The sequence below is a fragment of the Chiloscyllium punctatum genome, chromosome 39, assembly GCF_047496795.1.
Source record: "Chiloscyllium punctatum isolate Juve2018m chromosome 39, sChiPun1.3, whole genome shotgun sequence".
Classification (NCBI taxonomy): domain Eukaryota; kingdom Metazoa; phylum Chordata; class Chondrichthyes; order Orectolobiformes; family Hemiscylliidae; genus Chiloscyllium; species Chiloscyllium punctatum.
This window is the reverse complement of record NC_092777.1, coordinates 61,088,169-61,103,334: the sequence shown is the minus strand read 5'-3', so window position 1 is coordinate 61,103,334 and position 15,166 is coordinate 61,088,169. Positions and strand designations below refer to the sequence as shown.

At 40.5% G+C, this 15,166-nt stretch overlaps 1 protein-coding gene across 8 annotated transcripts in view; it reads right to left on the bottom strand.

Annotated features, from left to right (window-relative positions):
* The window catches only part of cep112 (centrosomal protein 112), a 577,437-nt gene that overhangs the window by 212,358 nt on the left and 349,913 nt on the right, over window positions 1–15,166 (bottom strand). The gene's annotated exons all lie outside the window — the stretch shown is intronic.

Sequence of the window (15,166 nt, the reverse complement as noted above, 5' to 3'; positions counted from 1 at the left end):
TCCCTTACAACATTGAGGCTCCACTTCCAGCACAGAGATTGTAATGGTTCAAGAAGGCAGCTCACCACTACCTTCTCAGGGATAACTAGGAATGGGCAATAAATGCTGGCCTGTGCAACCTCTCTTATAAGATAACCCTTCAATCCAAAGCATTAATCCACTAAACCATGTCCAACCTTCTTCCAAGGCATTTACATCCTTCCTGAAACAAAGAGACTAATACTATATATGAAATTCCCAATTGTGCTCACACTCATGCCCTGCATAACTGAAAAATAACCATCCTTTTTTTGAGTGTAAGAACTATGCGCAGGAGTCGTCCCTCGAGCCCGCTCCACCATGAAGATGGTTGATCTCATCTCTGCTGAAAATGTGTTGCTGGAAAAGCGCAGCAGGTCAGGCAGCATTCAAGGAGCAGGAGAATTGACGTTTTGGGCATGAGCCCTTCTTCAGGAATGATCTCATCTCTGCCCCATTCCCCATAACCCTTTAATCCATTACTAATTAATTAATCCATTACTAATTAAAAAGCTGTATGTCTCCTTGTTAAATTTAGTCAATGTCCGGCATCCACCGCAATCTGGACTCATGAATTCCACAGATTCATGCCTTTTTCAGGGAAGCAATTTCTCCTCATCTCTGCTTTAGACCTGCTACCACTTATCCCAAAACTATGAACTCTCATTCGTGATTGCCCCAAGAAGGAAACATCCTCTCTGCATGTGCTTTGTCAATCCCCTTTAGCATCTAATATACTTCCAATTAGGCCTCCTCTTTTTCTTCTAAACTGTAGCAAGTATAACCCGACAAATATAGTCCTGCGCAATCTCTCTTCAGAAAACAAACCCTTTACTCTGGAATTAATCGACTGAACCCACTAGATTGCAAATACAGACCATGTCAGGTAAGGGAACCAAAATTACACAAAATACTCCAGGTGCAGTGTCATTCATGCCTTGTTCAGCTTCATCAACACTTCTCTCCAAAATTCAATTTTTCTTCTTTATTAACTACTGTTATTACCTGCATACTAGTTTTCTGTGATTCATGGATGAGGACAGATTCTTCTGCACTGAAGCACTCTGAGGTCTCTCTCACTAAAATAATTAGTTGCCTTTCTATTCTTCTGACCAAATTGAATAACGTCACATTTATCCACATTAATACTTCATCTGCCAAACTCTGGCCTATTTATTAACCTATCCATATCCATAAGACCATAGGCCATAAGACATAGGAGCGGAATAAGGCCATTCGGCCCATCGGGTCCACTCTGCCATTCAATCATGGCTGATGGGTATTTCAACTCTACTTACCCGCATTCTCCCCGTAGCCCTTAATTCCTTGTGACATCAAGAATTTATCAATCTCTGCCTTGAAGACATTCAGCGTCCCAGCCTCCACTGCACTCTGTGGCAATGAATTCCACAGGCCCATTGTATATTTCTTATTTCTTCTTTGCAACTTACTTTCCCACCTATTTTAGTGTCATCTACAAATTTTGGCTATAGTACTTTCTAACACCCATCCCAAATCAAAATCATTCATATAGATTGTAAATAGTTGAGGCCCAAAGACCAAACCCTGTGGCACCCTACTAGTTACAGCTTCCAACCAGAAAAAGACCCAACTGTCCTAACTTTGTGCTTGTTAGTCAATCCTCTATCCAAGTTAATAAATTGCCCTGAACCCCATTTGTATGGCGCCAAATCCCCTACCATGTCCAATTTAAAATTCTTATTCTGATGGCATCTCAGAGCTTCATGGCTTATCACTACAACCTTCTCCAACCCTCCATTAACTGCATTTCATCAATGTGGCCTTTGCTGCATTGCGTTCTCCTTTCAGCCCACCTAAATTTTGACTTCTTTGTCTCAGCACATTCTTTTGTCTGAGAATACTCCTGTTAAAGTGCCTTAAAAATAATAGAAACAAATATCCCATTATGATGGAATGAATGATTTATTATTGTCGCTTGTATTTTATAGTGAATAATACAGTAAAATGCAGTGAAAGGCTTCAACTGTCGCCACAATCTGGCACCATTTTGAATAGTTTAAGAATAAAAAGAGTAAATATATATAGCTGAAAGAGAGTCCTCCACTGCCACCTGCACCAGACTCATCAACATAGAAGTTGCAACTCATTACGTGCCATCTTTCACCTTGTCGATACTGCTACCAAGCCCTATGATGAAATCATACTCACCTGCAATCATTGCTGCCTGCTAATAACCAGGAGTCCCCACTCTGGCCTACCATGACTGCAACCAGGGGTCCCTGGCTCCACTATTGCCTCAAAGGTAGCAGAGGTCCCCATTCCGGGCACACAATGCTGCTGCCACAATAGCTGCCACCTTGCCAGTGCCAGGAGACTTGCACTGTGCCTACGACAATCAGGACTGCCTGGCTCTGCTCCCAGGACAGGAGTCCCGCTCTGGGCCTACTGCAACCTGGAGTCTCTGGTTCCGCTGCCAGGCGAAGTCCCGCTCTGGGCCTACTGCAACCAGGACTGCCTGGCTCCACTCCCAGGCCAGGATTCCCACTCAGGGCCTACTGCAACCTGGAGTCTCTGGTTCTGCTGACAAGCGGAGTCCCCGCTCTGGGCCTACTGAAACCAGGACTGCCTGGCTCCGCTGCCAGGCCAGGAGTCCCACTCTGGGCCTACTGCAACCTGGAGTCTCTGGTTCTGCTGCCAGGCCAGGAGTCCCTAATCTGGGCCTAGTGCAACCTGGCATCTGACTCCGCTGCCAGGCCAGGCCACAGCCATGCCTAGAGTCCCGCTCTGGCCGCAGATGTCACCTGGCACCACCATCTAGAAGAGCTCACTGCTCTAGTCGCTGGAGTAGCTTTCCTGCTGGCCTCAAATGCCAGGAGGACATCCTCGCTGATGCCGCTGCCACTTCCAATTACCATGAAGAGCTGTATCGGTGGCTGGAAGGCTGGTGCCAGGCCACACACAGCCCACTCTTGCTGGTGTGCCAATGCTGCCGACTAACCCGCCAGAGAAAAGAAAGCCAAAAGAAAAAACAGACGAAAAAGAGTAGAGATAAAATGAAAAAAAAAGAAAAGCAGATGGGAGCTGATGAGCCCTGGCAAGAGCCCACATGCAGCCCTGCCTCTTTTCCGCCATCATGACCTCAGTGAATCATGCAGATTTAATGGTCTATTTCTACTCCTCTGTCTTATGGCCTTCTTCTCCCAATAGGCTATTATTGGAGAATGTATACAGCACAAGTTGCATTGTCATCTTTCAAAATTTGATGGCAATTCTGTGGGAGTGCAGCAATAGTTGTAGAAGGCATTCAAAATGAAACTTCGGATAAATACAAAGAATTATGGATGCTGGAGATCTGAAATAAAGAAATTGTTGGAGAATTCAGCAGAACTGTCAATATCTGTGGAGAAAGTGAGGACTGCAGATGCTGGACATCACAGTCAAAAGCTGTGGTGCTGGAAAAACACAGCAGGTCAGGCAGAATCCGAGGAGCAGGAGAGTTGACATTGCTCATGCCTGAAACGTTGACTCTCCTGCTCATCAGATGCTGCCTGACATGTTGTGCTTTTCCACTTTTTGACTCTGACAATATCTGTGCTGAGTGAAATGGAGCTAATGTTTCAAGTCCAATATGATTCCTTTTTGGAATGGAAATTTTTGAAAATTTATCTTAATCTGGACTGGAGCTTTTTCTAAAACAACAGTTTTGAATCTTGAAAGAATGAGGAACAGAATCGTTGCTGAGAACTGAAAATAAAATTTGGCACAGGATAGGAACCTTTAACATTTTGGTGCCTCTAAGAGATTAAAGTTTCTTACAAGTTAAGTTTAAAGAAGTAAGTATCCTCATCACAATGAAGAAAATTATTGTTGGGAAGAAGACCTATCTGATAGCAACAAGAACAGAGATGGAAAACCAGAAAGCGGAATTAGTAGTTTCAAAACGCTGAATGGTGTTACCTCTGCACAATAGAAACATTTTGGTTTCCCACTGGCATAATCAATAAGCGTGGTGTCTGGTGTAACACCCAGGTGTATGGTCCTGATCTCAGCTCGGCCAGCAATATACAGTGTATGGGCAGTAATGAAACCTGCCAAAGATCCTGTGACTATGTAGAATTCTAAACAGAGGTAACTATGATGGTATGAAGCATAAGTTGGCTACGATAGATTGAGGAATGTCACACTTAAAGGTATGACCGTGGAAAGGCAATGACAAATATTCAACAATCACATGGGAGAACTGCAACAATTGTTCATTCCTGTCTGGCACAAAAGTAAGATGAATAAGGTGACCAAACCATGGCTTACAAAGCAAATTAGAGACAGTATTAGATCCAAGGAATAGGCACACAAATTGGCCAGAGGAGCAGGAACAATTTAGAATTCAGCAAAAAAGAACAAAGGGATTGATTAAGAAAGGAGTGAGAGTAAGCTTGTGCAGAACGTAAAAGCTGATCTTAAAGGGTTTCTGTACGAACAAAAAGAGAATTGAGAAAGAGAGAACATGTTCCAACAAAAGGTCACTGGACTTAAAACATTAGCTGTGTTTCCCTCTCCATAGATGCTGTTGGGTTTCTCCAGCAATTTCCTTTTTAGTTTCAGATTTCCAACAACTGTAGTTCTTTGTTTCATTTTTAGGTTTCCATAATATGTGAAGAGAAAAGATTGGTGAAGGCAAATGTAGGTCCCTTACAATAAGAAACAGGGGAATGTATAATGGGGAACAAAGAAATGGCTGACTAGCTACTTTGGTTCTGTGTTCACAAAGGATGATACAAGTATTAGAAATTTTGGAGATCACATGATTTAATGAGCAGGAAGAACTGAAGGAAACCAGCATTAATAGGGAAATGGTGTTGGGGAAATTGATAGGATGGAAGGCTGATAAATCCCGAAAGACTGATAATCCAAATCCCAAATTAGTGACGGAAGTGGCCCTATAAATTGTTGGTTCATTGGTGGTCATCTTCCAAAATTCTACAAACTCTGGAACAGTGCCTACAGATTGGAAGGGAGGCAATATAGATGTTTCAGAAGGGAGGCTGAGAGATGAGCACTTGAAAAACAATGGCAGGGTGGGATAGAATCAACATGGAATTACAAAAGAGGAATCTACCAGAATTCTTCAAGGATGCAATTAGTAGTGATGATGAGGAGGAACCAGTGGATATGCTTTATCTGGACTTTCAGAAAGTTTTTGATAAAGTGCCACATAAGACATTAGTGTTAAAGTTAAGGGTATGGGGTTCGGTATTGAGATGGATAGAAAACTGGTTGGTAACAGGAAATAAAATATGGAAAATGTGTCTTTTCCCAAATGGTAGACATAGACTGTGGGTTCTCTGGAGATCAATGCGAGTCCACAAAAAGATCAGCCATGATCTTTTGATTGGCAGAGCAGGCTCAAAGGGCCAGATGGTCTACTCCTGCTCCTAGTTCTTCTGTTCTTATGTAACCCAACTATCACAGTATATATTGCTGAGGGAACTAATGCAAAATCCCCAAATTTGGAGATGACACAAAGCTGGATGAGAGGGTGAGCTCTGAGGATGAGCAGAGATAGTTCAGGATAATTTGGACAGGCTGAGTAAATGGGCAAATGCATGGTAGACACAGTATAATGTAGATAAATGTGAGGTTATCTATTTTGGTAGCAAAAACAGGAATGTAGACTATTATCAGAATAGTTATAAACTTAGAGAGGGGAATGTGCAATGATACCTGAATGCCCACATACACCAGTCACTGAAAGTAACCATGTATGTGCAGCAGGCAGTAAAGAAGGTAATTGGTATGTTGGCCTTCAGAGTAAGAATGTTTGAATACAGGAGCAGAGATGTTTTTCTGCAATTATGCAGGGCCTTGGTTAGATCACGCCTGGAATATTTTGTGCAGGTTTGGTGTCCTTATCTTATGTTCATGCTGAGGAGGCAATACAGAAAAGGTTTATCAAACTGATTCCTGGAATGGCAGGACTGACGCATGGGGAGAGGTGGAATCAATTTGCATTTCAGAATTCAGATTTTACTGGAATTCAGAAGAATTAGAAGGGGAGCTCATAGAAATTCTAAAATTCTACAGAGGTTCTGCGAAGGGAGTATGATCAGCTAGGAGCTAAATTAGAAAGCAGATCCAAAAAGGTAATCTCTCGATTACGACCTGAGCCATGAGCTAATTGGTACAGGGTCAATAAAATGAAGCAGGTAAATGCATGGCTGAAAGATTAGTATGTGAGAAATGGGTTTGAAATCATGGGCGTTGGCATCAGTACTGCAGAAGAAGGGACATGTTCTGATGGGACGGTCTTCATCTGAACCGTGCTGGGACCAGAGTCCAAGCGAATCGCAAAACTAGGGCTTTAAATTAAATAGTGAGGAGGGCTCAGTTAACCCAAATTAAAGGAGATGGTAAGACTAAATTATTAAAAGGATAAATTATTAAAATCTTCAGCATAGATAGAAATAGAACAGAATATATGAAAAGGGGTAGCAATCAAATTTCAAGAACAGTGGACAAATGAGTGACAGTCAGAAGACAGATGGTTAATACAGGATGGAATGAGTTATATCTGAATGCACACAGTATAAGGAATAAGGTAAATGAGCTTGTGGCACAGATCAAAATTGGTAGGTATGGCGTGGTGGGATTCACGGAGACGTAGCTGCAAGGGGATAAGGATTTGGAGCTGAATATACATCCTATCAAAATGATAGGCGGTGGGCAGAGGGGATGGGGTTGCCTTATTAGTAAGAAATAAAATTTAATCAATAGTGAGAAAGGAAGTAGGGTCAGATGGTGTACAATCTGTCTGGGTAGGATTGAGGAACCGCAAAGGTAAAAATACCACAGTTGGAGTTATGTACAGGTCTCCAAATAGTAGTCAGGAGCTGGGGTGCAAGATACACCAGGAAATAGAAAAGTTGTGTAAGAAAAGCAAAGTTACAGTAATCATGGGGAATTTTAGTGTGCAGGTGGACTGGGAAAATCAGGTTGGTAGTGGATTGCAAAAAAATAATTTGTGGAATGTATATGAGATGGCTTTTTGGAGCTGCTAGTGGTGGACCACTAGGGAACAAGCAATACTGGATTTAGTGTTGTGCAATGAGGCAGACTTGGTAAGGGAGCTTAAGGTGAAGGAACCCTTAGGAGGCAGTGATCATAATATGACTGAATTTACTCTGCAATTTGAGAGGGAGAAGATAGAATCAGAGATAATGGTATAAAGCTGAATAAAGGCAATTACAGAGGCATGAGGGAGGAGCTGGGTAGAATTGGTTGGGAGAGGAGCCTAACAGGAAAACAGTGGAACAGCAATGGCAGGAGTTTCTGGGAGTAATTCAGGAGAGATTCATCCCTAGGAAAAAGAAGCATGGTACAGGGAAGATGAATTGACGTTTCGGGCATGAGCCCTTCTTCAGGAATGAAGAAGGGCTCATCCCCGAAACGTCGATTCTCCTGCTCCTTGGATGCTGCCTGACCTTCTGCGCTTTTCCAGCAACACATTTTCAGCTATGATCTCCAGCATCTGCAGTCCTCACTTTCTCCCACAGGGAAGATGAGACAACCATGGCTATCTACAGAAGTCAGGGATAGTATAAAAGCAAAATAGAAAGCATACAATGTGGTGAAGAGCAGTGGGAAATCAGAGGTTTGGGAAGCTCACAAAGACAAACAGAGGGCAACAAACAAAACATAAATAAGGAGGAAGAAGATTTAGTATGTGGGTAAGCCAGCCAGTAATATAAAGGAAGGCTATAAGAGTTTCTTCAGATATAAAGGGCAAAAGAGAGGCAAAAGTGGACATTGGGCCACTGGAAATTGACACTGGAGAGCTAGTGTTGAGGAACAAAAAAAATAGCTGAGGAACTGAATAATTACTTTGCGTCTGACTTCATGGTGAAAGACACAAGTAATATCCCAAAAATTCAAGAGTGAAGGGGCAGAGCTGAGTATGGCAGCCATCACCAAAGAGAAGGTGCTAGAAAAACTGAATGGCCTGAAGGTGGATAAATCCCATGGACCAGATGGACTACACTTTAAGGGAGATAGCTAAAGAGATAGCAGAGACGTTAGTGTTGATCTTTCAGGAATCACTTAGAATCAGGGAAGGTCCCGGAGGACGAGAAAATCACTAATGTGTCATCCCTATTTAAAAAGGGAGTAAGGCAAAATATGGAAAATTACAGACTGATTAGCCTAACCTTGGTCATGGGTAAGATCCTGGAATCCATTGTGAAGGATGAGAATTCTGAATACTTGGAAGTATATGGTAAAATAGGGCAAGGTCAGCATGGTTTCATCAAGGGGAGATCATGCTTGACAAATCTGCTAGAATTCTTTGAGGAAGAAACAAGTAGGTTAGACCAAGGAGAGCCAATGGATGTTATCTACCTGGACTTCAAGAAGGTCTTTGACAAGGTGCCGCACAGGAGGCTACTGAGTAAGATAGCCTGGATAGAAGCTTGGCTATCTGGCAAAAAGCAGACAGTGGGTCTAAAAGGGTCTTTCTCAGGATGGCAGTCAGTGACAAGTGGTGTTTCACAAGGCTCAGTGTTGGGACCACAACTTTTCACTTATACATTAACGATCTAAATGAAGGAACTGAGGGCATTCTGGCTAAGTTTACAGATGATACAAACATAGGTAGACGGACAGATAGCATTGAGGAGGCAGAGATGCTGCGGAAGGATTTGGACAGGTTAGGAGAGTGGGCAAAGAAGTGGCAAATGGAGTACAACGTGGGAAAGTGTGAGGTCATGCATTTTGGTAAGAATAGAAGCATGGCTATTTTCTAAATGGGTAGAAAATTCAGAAGTCTGGAGTGCAAAGGGACTTGGGAGTTCTAGTCCAGGATTCTCTCAAGGTAAACTTGCAAGTTGAGTCAGCAGTTAGAATGGCAAATACAATGATGGCATTTATTTTGAGAGGACTTGAATATAAAAGCAGTCATGTACTTCTGAGGCCCTATAAATCTCTGGTCAGACCACAATGTGTGCAGGTTTGGGCCCTGTATCTCAGGAAAGATGTATTGGCCCTGGAGCTTGTTCAGAGGAAGTTCACAAGAATGGTAACAGGAAAAGCTTAACATATGATCAACGTTTGAGAACTCTGGGTTTATATTTGATGGAGTTTAGAAGGATGAGGGAGGAATCTAATTGAAACATACAGAATACTGAATGGCCTGGACAGAGATGATGTTGGGAAGATGTTTCCATTGCTAGGAGAGAATAGGACCTGAAGGCATAGCTTAGAGTAAAAGGGAAGACCTTTTAGAACAGAGATAAGGAGAAACTTCTTCAGCCAGAGAGTGGTGAATCTGTAGAATTTATTGCCATAGGTGGCTGTGGAGGCTAGATCATTGAGTATATTTAAGACTGAGATAGATAGGTTCTTGAGTATCAAGGGGACCAAGGGTTACAGGGATAAAGCGGGAGAATGGGGTTGAGAAATTAATCAGCCATGATTGAATGATGGAGCAGATTCGATGGGATGAATGTCCTAATTTCTGCTCCTATGTCTTATGGTCTTCGCATAAGACAGGGTAGATGCCAATAGATTGTTCCCAATGGAAGAGGTGTCTATAACCAGGGGTCACAGTTTAAGGATACAGGATAACCCACGTAGGACTTAAATGAGGAGAAATGTCTTCACCCAGAGAGTGGTAAGCCTGCGGAATTCACTATCACATAAAGCAGTCCAGGCTAAAACAGTGTATGATTTCAAGCAGAAATTGGATGTAGCACTTGGGGATTAAAGCATACCGTAAAAAAAGAGAACAAGCTACTGAGTTGGATGATCAGCCATAATTAGAATTAATGGCAGAGCTGACTCAAACAGCTGAATGGCCGACTTCTGCTCTCATTGTCTCTGCTTCTTTGCACATATGTGAAGATTCAGCAAAGACTGGTTCATGCCTGGCTGAGATGCTCCTGTAAATGAACAACCTGCTGATACTCGCTGTTTAAGTTTACCCATGAGAATTGGTCACTAAGGTAAAGTGACCAAGAGCTACTGTTTGCAGGCAGCAGTGCCATTAGGAAGGAGCTCTGTTTCACCAGTGGTCATAACTAGGTATAAACTAGGTCATAGCCAGAAGGTACCGTATCCAGACGCTATTTGATTATTGGTGGCTTTCGAGTGATGTGACAAAAACTTGTACTTAAAAACTGAAGTTTTGATTATATAAATGCAATGTAATGAAGGAACAAACATGTCATCAATATAATCAATCTTCTCATGATGGTTCAGAAGTTGATGATACCGAATGAAACTATTTAAAAAATATACGCGTTCTGTATTTTGATGGCTATGCTGATATTCATTGCCCATTCCTAGTTGCCTTAGAAGTGGTGGTGATGTTGGGTCATGTTCTTGAACTACAGTAATCCATGTAGTAGTCCATCGCTCCTGTGATGGTGGTAAGAGTAGAAATGCAGAATATTTACAAGCAAGACTTTTAAATGTTGGTGTTTGAATGGACTTAACCATTTGAGTGGTTAAACACACAATGTAAGTATGCAGATATAGAAATAAATTAGAAAGGCAAATGGCATATTGCTCTTTATTACAAGGGGACTCAAGTGCAAGAATGTAGAAGTCATGTTCAAGGTATCAAGGCTTTGGTGAGACCGCACCTGAAAATATTATGTGCAGTTTTGTTTTCCATATTTAAGGAAACTTATGCTTGCTTGGACGAGGTACAACCCCAGGGTTCATCACATTGATCCCTGGGATATTAGGGAATTCTATGATAGAACACTGAGTAAGTAGGGTCTATATTCTCCAGCGTTCAGAAGAATTAGCAGGGATTTCAATGAGACATACAAGATTCTGAAAGGATTTCATTGGGTAGAAACTGACAGTTTGTTTCCCTTAGTTCTGCTGTCTCAAAAAAGTGGCACATCCTCAAGATACAGAACAAACAGTTAGGACTGAGATAAGATGAGATTTCTTCACTCAAAAGTCTTGTGAATATTTGGAATGCTCTACCCAAACTTTTGTGAAACTCTATTGTTAAATATATTTCAGTCAATGATGGAGGGATTTTTGGTCTCTCTGGAAATGAAAGGATATGAGAATGAGTGGAAAAAGAGTTCCAGATAACAATCAGTTATTCAATGGCAAAGAGGCTCGCTGAACCTTATGATCTACTTCTGATTCTAGTTTTTATATTTTGCTTGTGGATTTAGGTTGGAAGTGCCAGGTCTCTATACAAGCAACACTGATCATCTGGTGATGCATATTGAAGTCAGGATGGGGTGGGACTTCAAGGGAAACTTTAGAAATGTTTTCATGCAACTGCTGCTGTTGCATTTCTTAAAGAGGGGTCATGACGATGAAATCAAGTTTCAGTGTTATTGGTGATATCCATCTCAATGGAGGCAACCTTGAGGATTAAACTAACCCTTAGAACGAAAGGATTCTTGGAAATGATCTTCAACTACAAGTCCTGCATATCTGAGAATGAATTGACTTGATTCATCTTCAGAAATCCCCAAAAAGTTTATTTGGCTTTTCATGAGATCATAAACCCATCTCTAAATTTCAGGATTATCTCTGGGCTCCTTGTTCTTTAATCATTTAGTTTAAAATCATTCTTCATCAGTCCAAGAGGTGGGAGTAAACAAAGCATTAGCTGTGGTATACAGTTTATGTAAGCATGAGTATAGGATATTGCTGTCAATGAAGTTATCCCAAAGCCATTGCAGGCGATTGCCTGAAATCATCTTGTTGAAGGTCAGAGAGACTTTTCCTTGGAAGATGAGCATCTGTGCTGGTGAATAATTCATCATGAGATTTTGTGGTTGGTGCTCAGAACCAGAAAATCAGTATGTACAAAGTCTAGTTGATTTCTGAAACTACAATACAGAGCAGCTTGTATTCCTATGAAAACAGGGGGGAAAAAAAACAAATACAGAAAAAAGCAAGTATGTTAATAATTAAAATATGCCCTATCTACATTTCTGGGAGGTGAAATGGTCTATGTAAACAGTTTATACATTTTGAAGAATGCAAAGGTTCACATTCGAAGTATGTGAAAGGAATGAAAGCAACTGTAAGCAACTCACAAGTCTATCTATTAAACACTGTCTTGCTAGTTTTGCAAATTAAAAAAATCCAATTAGCTATACATGAGAAGATCAAAACCCAGTGTGCTTTGACTGCATGTGCGTGTGGAGGAACAGCTGATATGAAGCAGAACATTTAATATTTAATCATATTTATTGATGGGTTACTAATTATCATGAAAGGTGATCTTAATTTTCCTCATAGTCAATCCTGGCCAACATGACAGTGTTCCAAGTAGCACTGAGGTAACATACAGGTCTAGGTTCACTTTGTAAAGACTCCAGATTGGTTTCTCTTCAGGATAAGAGAATAAATTGAACAGCAATACCCTTGCCACATTTTTTTTGAAGCAAAACTTGAAAGGCACATTGACTTTACAGGCTGTTGTTCACTTTATTAAATATTTTACTGTGGTTTTAGGAGAATTTTTGTTGCAAAGGATAATTCTGTGGGGTACAGCCTAATAATGAAAATTTTAGAAATGTTCAACTATCATTAATTTATTTGGTGAAATTTTAATAGGTAGTTAGAACTGTTTCTGGATTAGTATCTAAGTGAACCAGTTGTCCTATGCTTGCACAAGCTGCAGTGACATGTACATTGAATACAAATTAGGAGCTGAATCTTATATCTGTGTTGCAGTTCTCATTTTCTATTCGAATACTGTACAGCAATCTTAAGTCTCAGGTGGATGAAAGGAAAGAATCTCTCTGAATATTAGCTAATGCCACATTTGCAAGTCTTGAGAAGATCAGTGTGCATAAGATCATTCCTAGCGAGCAATATGTGAATTGCTTTGTACTGCTCCACTGATGGAAACTATTCCTGGTCTGGGATTAAACCCTTTTCATCATAAAGCCCCATCTGGTCCAAGGTCCACGTCAGTCAAACCTTTCCCTTTAAACTTACTGCTTTGATTCTACATCAATTTATTCAACTGCATTTGTGTGACTCAATGAAAGGACAGCATCATTTAAACCAAAAGTATTTCCTTCATGTAACAGCCATAATTAAAAACAATGGTTATGAAGGAGTAAAAACAGGATAATATTTCTGATAGCACTTCAAAGGCTGACAGCTGTCAGTGACTTTGAAGATGCTAATCAGAAACGGAGCAACAAGATTCCGTTAAAGACTGTGCCTAGAAGAGTAGTCAGTTTATAATGAATTAAACCATCACAGAGGCAATTTTACATGTACAATTGATCAGGGTATGTATTGTCCTGTTTATTGCATACCATACCAACTCTGCAGGAGATAACATTTTTCAAATTGGAAACAAAGGAAGGTTTTACCATTACTTTACAATATTGTGTTTAACTAGAGAGCGCATTGAAAATGCAGATCGTTTAATGTACGTTTGCAAGTCTTAAGATGACCAGTGTGCATTCGATCGTTTCCAGCATTTCACAATTTTAAATATACTGTAAAGGATTTTACGAATTGTTTTGGTTAGTTAAAAATGTTTAAAGATCACAAAAATAAAGATATCAGACTTAAAGAGAATTGAGGTATCACAAAATCAAAAGTGCCAAAGAGCCTTTGACTCCCACAGATGGTTTATTATACTAATTATATCTGCATCAGGGGGTATGTAAGGCTGCATGGCTTTGGGAAAGGATAATTCTGATAAGGCTTTAGAAATTAAATGGTGGAATCTTATAGCTCTATCAGCTCAGATTAGGATCAACTGGCTGCAATCATACTGTAAATTTCACAGGGAAAAACAAAACAAGGGCTAATTTGGTCCTTATAAAACATGATGCTGCAGAAAAATTCTCCTAGCTATAGTAAGGAGGAATGTATAATAAAAATGGTAATACTGCTATATTGTATAGTATAAAAGTCAAATCACAAAGCTACATATTTTCCCTTGAAAAGGTACAGAGGTAGAAATAAAAGGATAGAGAGCATCAATGCATTCTGGGGCAGGAGGTAACTATGCAAAAGGCATGGGCTACACTTCAATAACGCTCTGTTTAATGTCCCCTTGTGGTGCTTCACCAGTATGGTGGGAAGCGTTTAAATTAAACAGGCATGGTCACACAGAAATAACCAAGAGGAATAAAGTGTATAAAGGAATGAGCATGTTGAATAGTACTAAAGAAGGAAGTAGTATTAAACTAAACACTTAGAAATGTATATAATAAGGAAACAGAGTCAGTATGTCTTCATGAAGGTGAAATTATATCTGACAAATTCACTAGTATTCTTTAAGGAAGTAACAAGTAGGAATAGATAAAAAGGAGGTAGTAGATTTAAGATATTTGGATTTTCAGAAGGTGTTTGTTAAGGCATTGCATATTAGGCTACTTAATAATGACTCATGGTGTTGGGAACAGCATAAATAAAGAATTGGCTAATTAATAGAAAAGAAAGTTGGGTTAAGAGGGGAATTTTTCAGGATGGTAACCTGTAGCTAGTGGTCTGCTACAGGGATCAGTACTGGGGCCACAATTATTTGCAATATTAATGACTTTGATGAGGAAACTGAATGTACCATGTTTGCAGTTAGCACACAAATAGGTGGGAAAGCAGGTGGTAAGAATGACACAGAGTTTGCAAAGGAATACAATCAGATTTAGTGGCTGGGAAAAATCTTGGCAGATGGAAAATAAAGTGGGCAAATGTGAGGTTTGGCAGGAAGAATTGAGAAAACCGATTTTTTTTTTAAGTGGAGAAAGTTACAGAACCAAGGGATTTGGGAGTTCTCAAGTATGAATCACAGAAAATTAGCATTCAAGCTCAGCAGATCATAAGGAAGGCAAATGGAATGTTGGCCTTTATTTCAAAAGAGAATGGAGTTTAAAAGTAGGGAGATTTTGCTGAAACTAAACAAAGCACCAGTCAGTAGTCAGATCACAGCTGAAATGCTCTGAACAATTTTGGTTCCTTATCTAAGGAAAGATTGACTGGTATTGGAGACAATCCACTGAAGGTTCACTTGGCTAGGCTGATACTGGGTATGTGTAGTGATATTGGGGGATTCTAATTATCTCAATGTCAACTGGAGGAGAAATTGAGTAGTATGGGCCTGTACATGTTGGAATTCAGCAGAATGAGAGGAACATACAAGATTCTTAGAGGGCTTGACAGG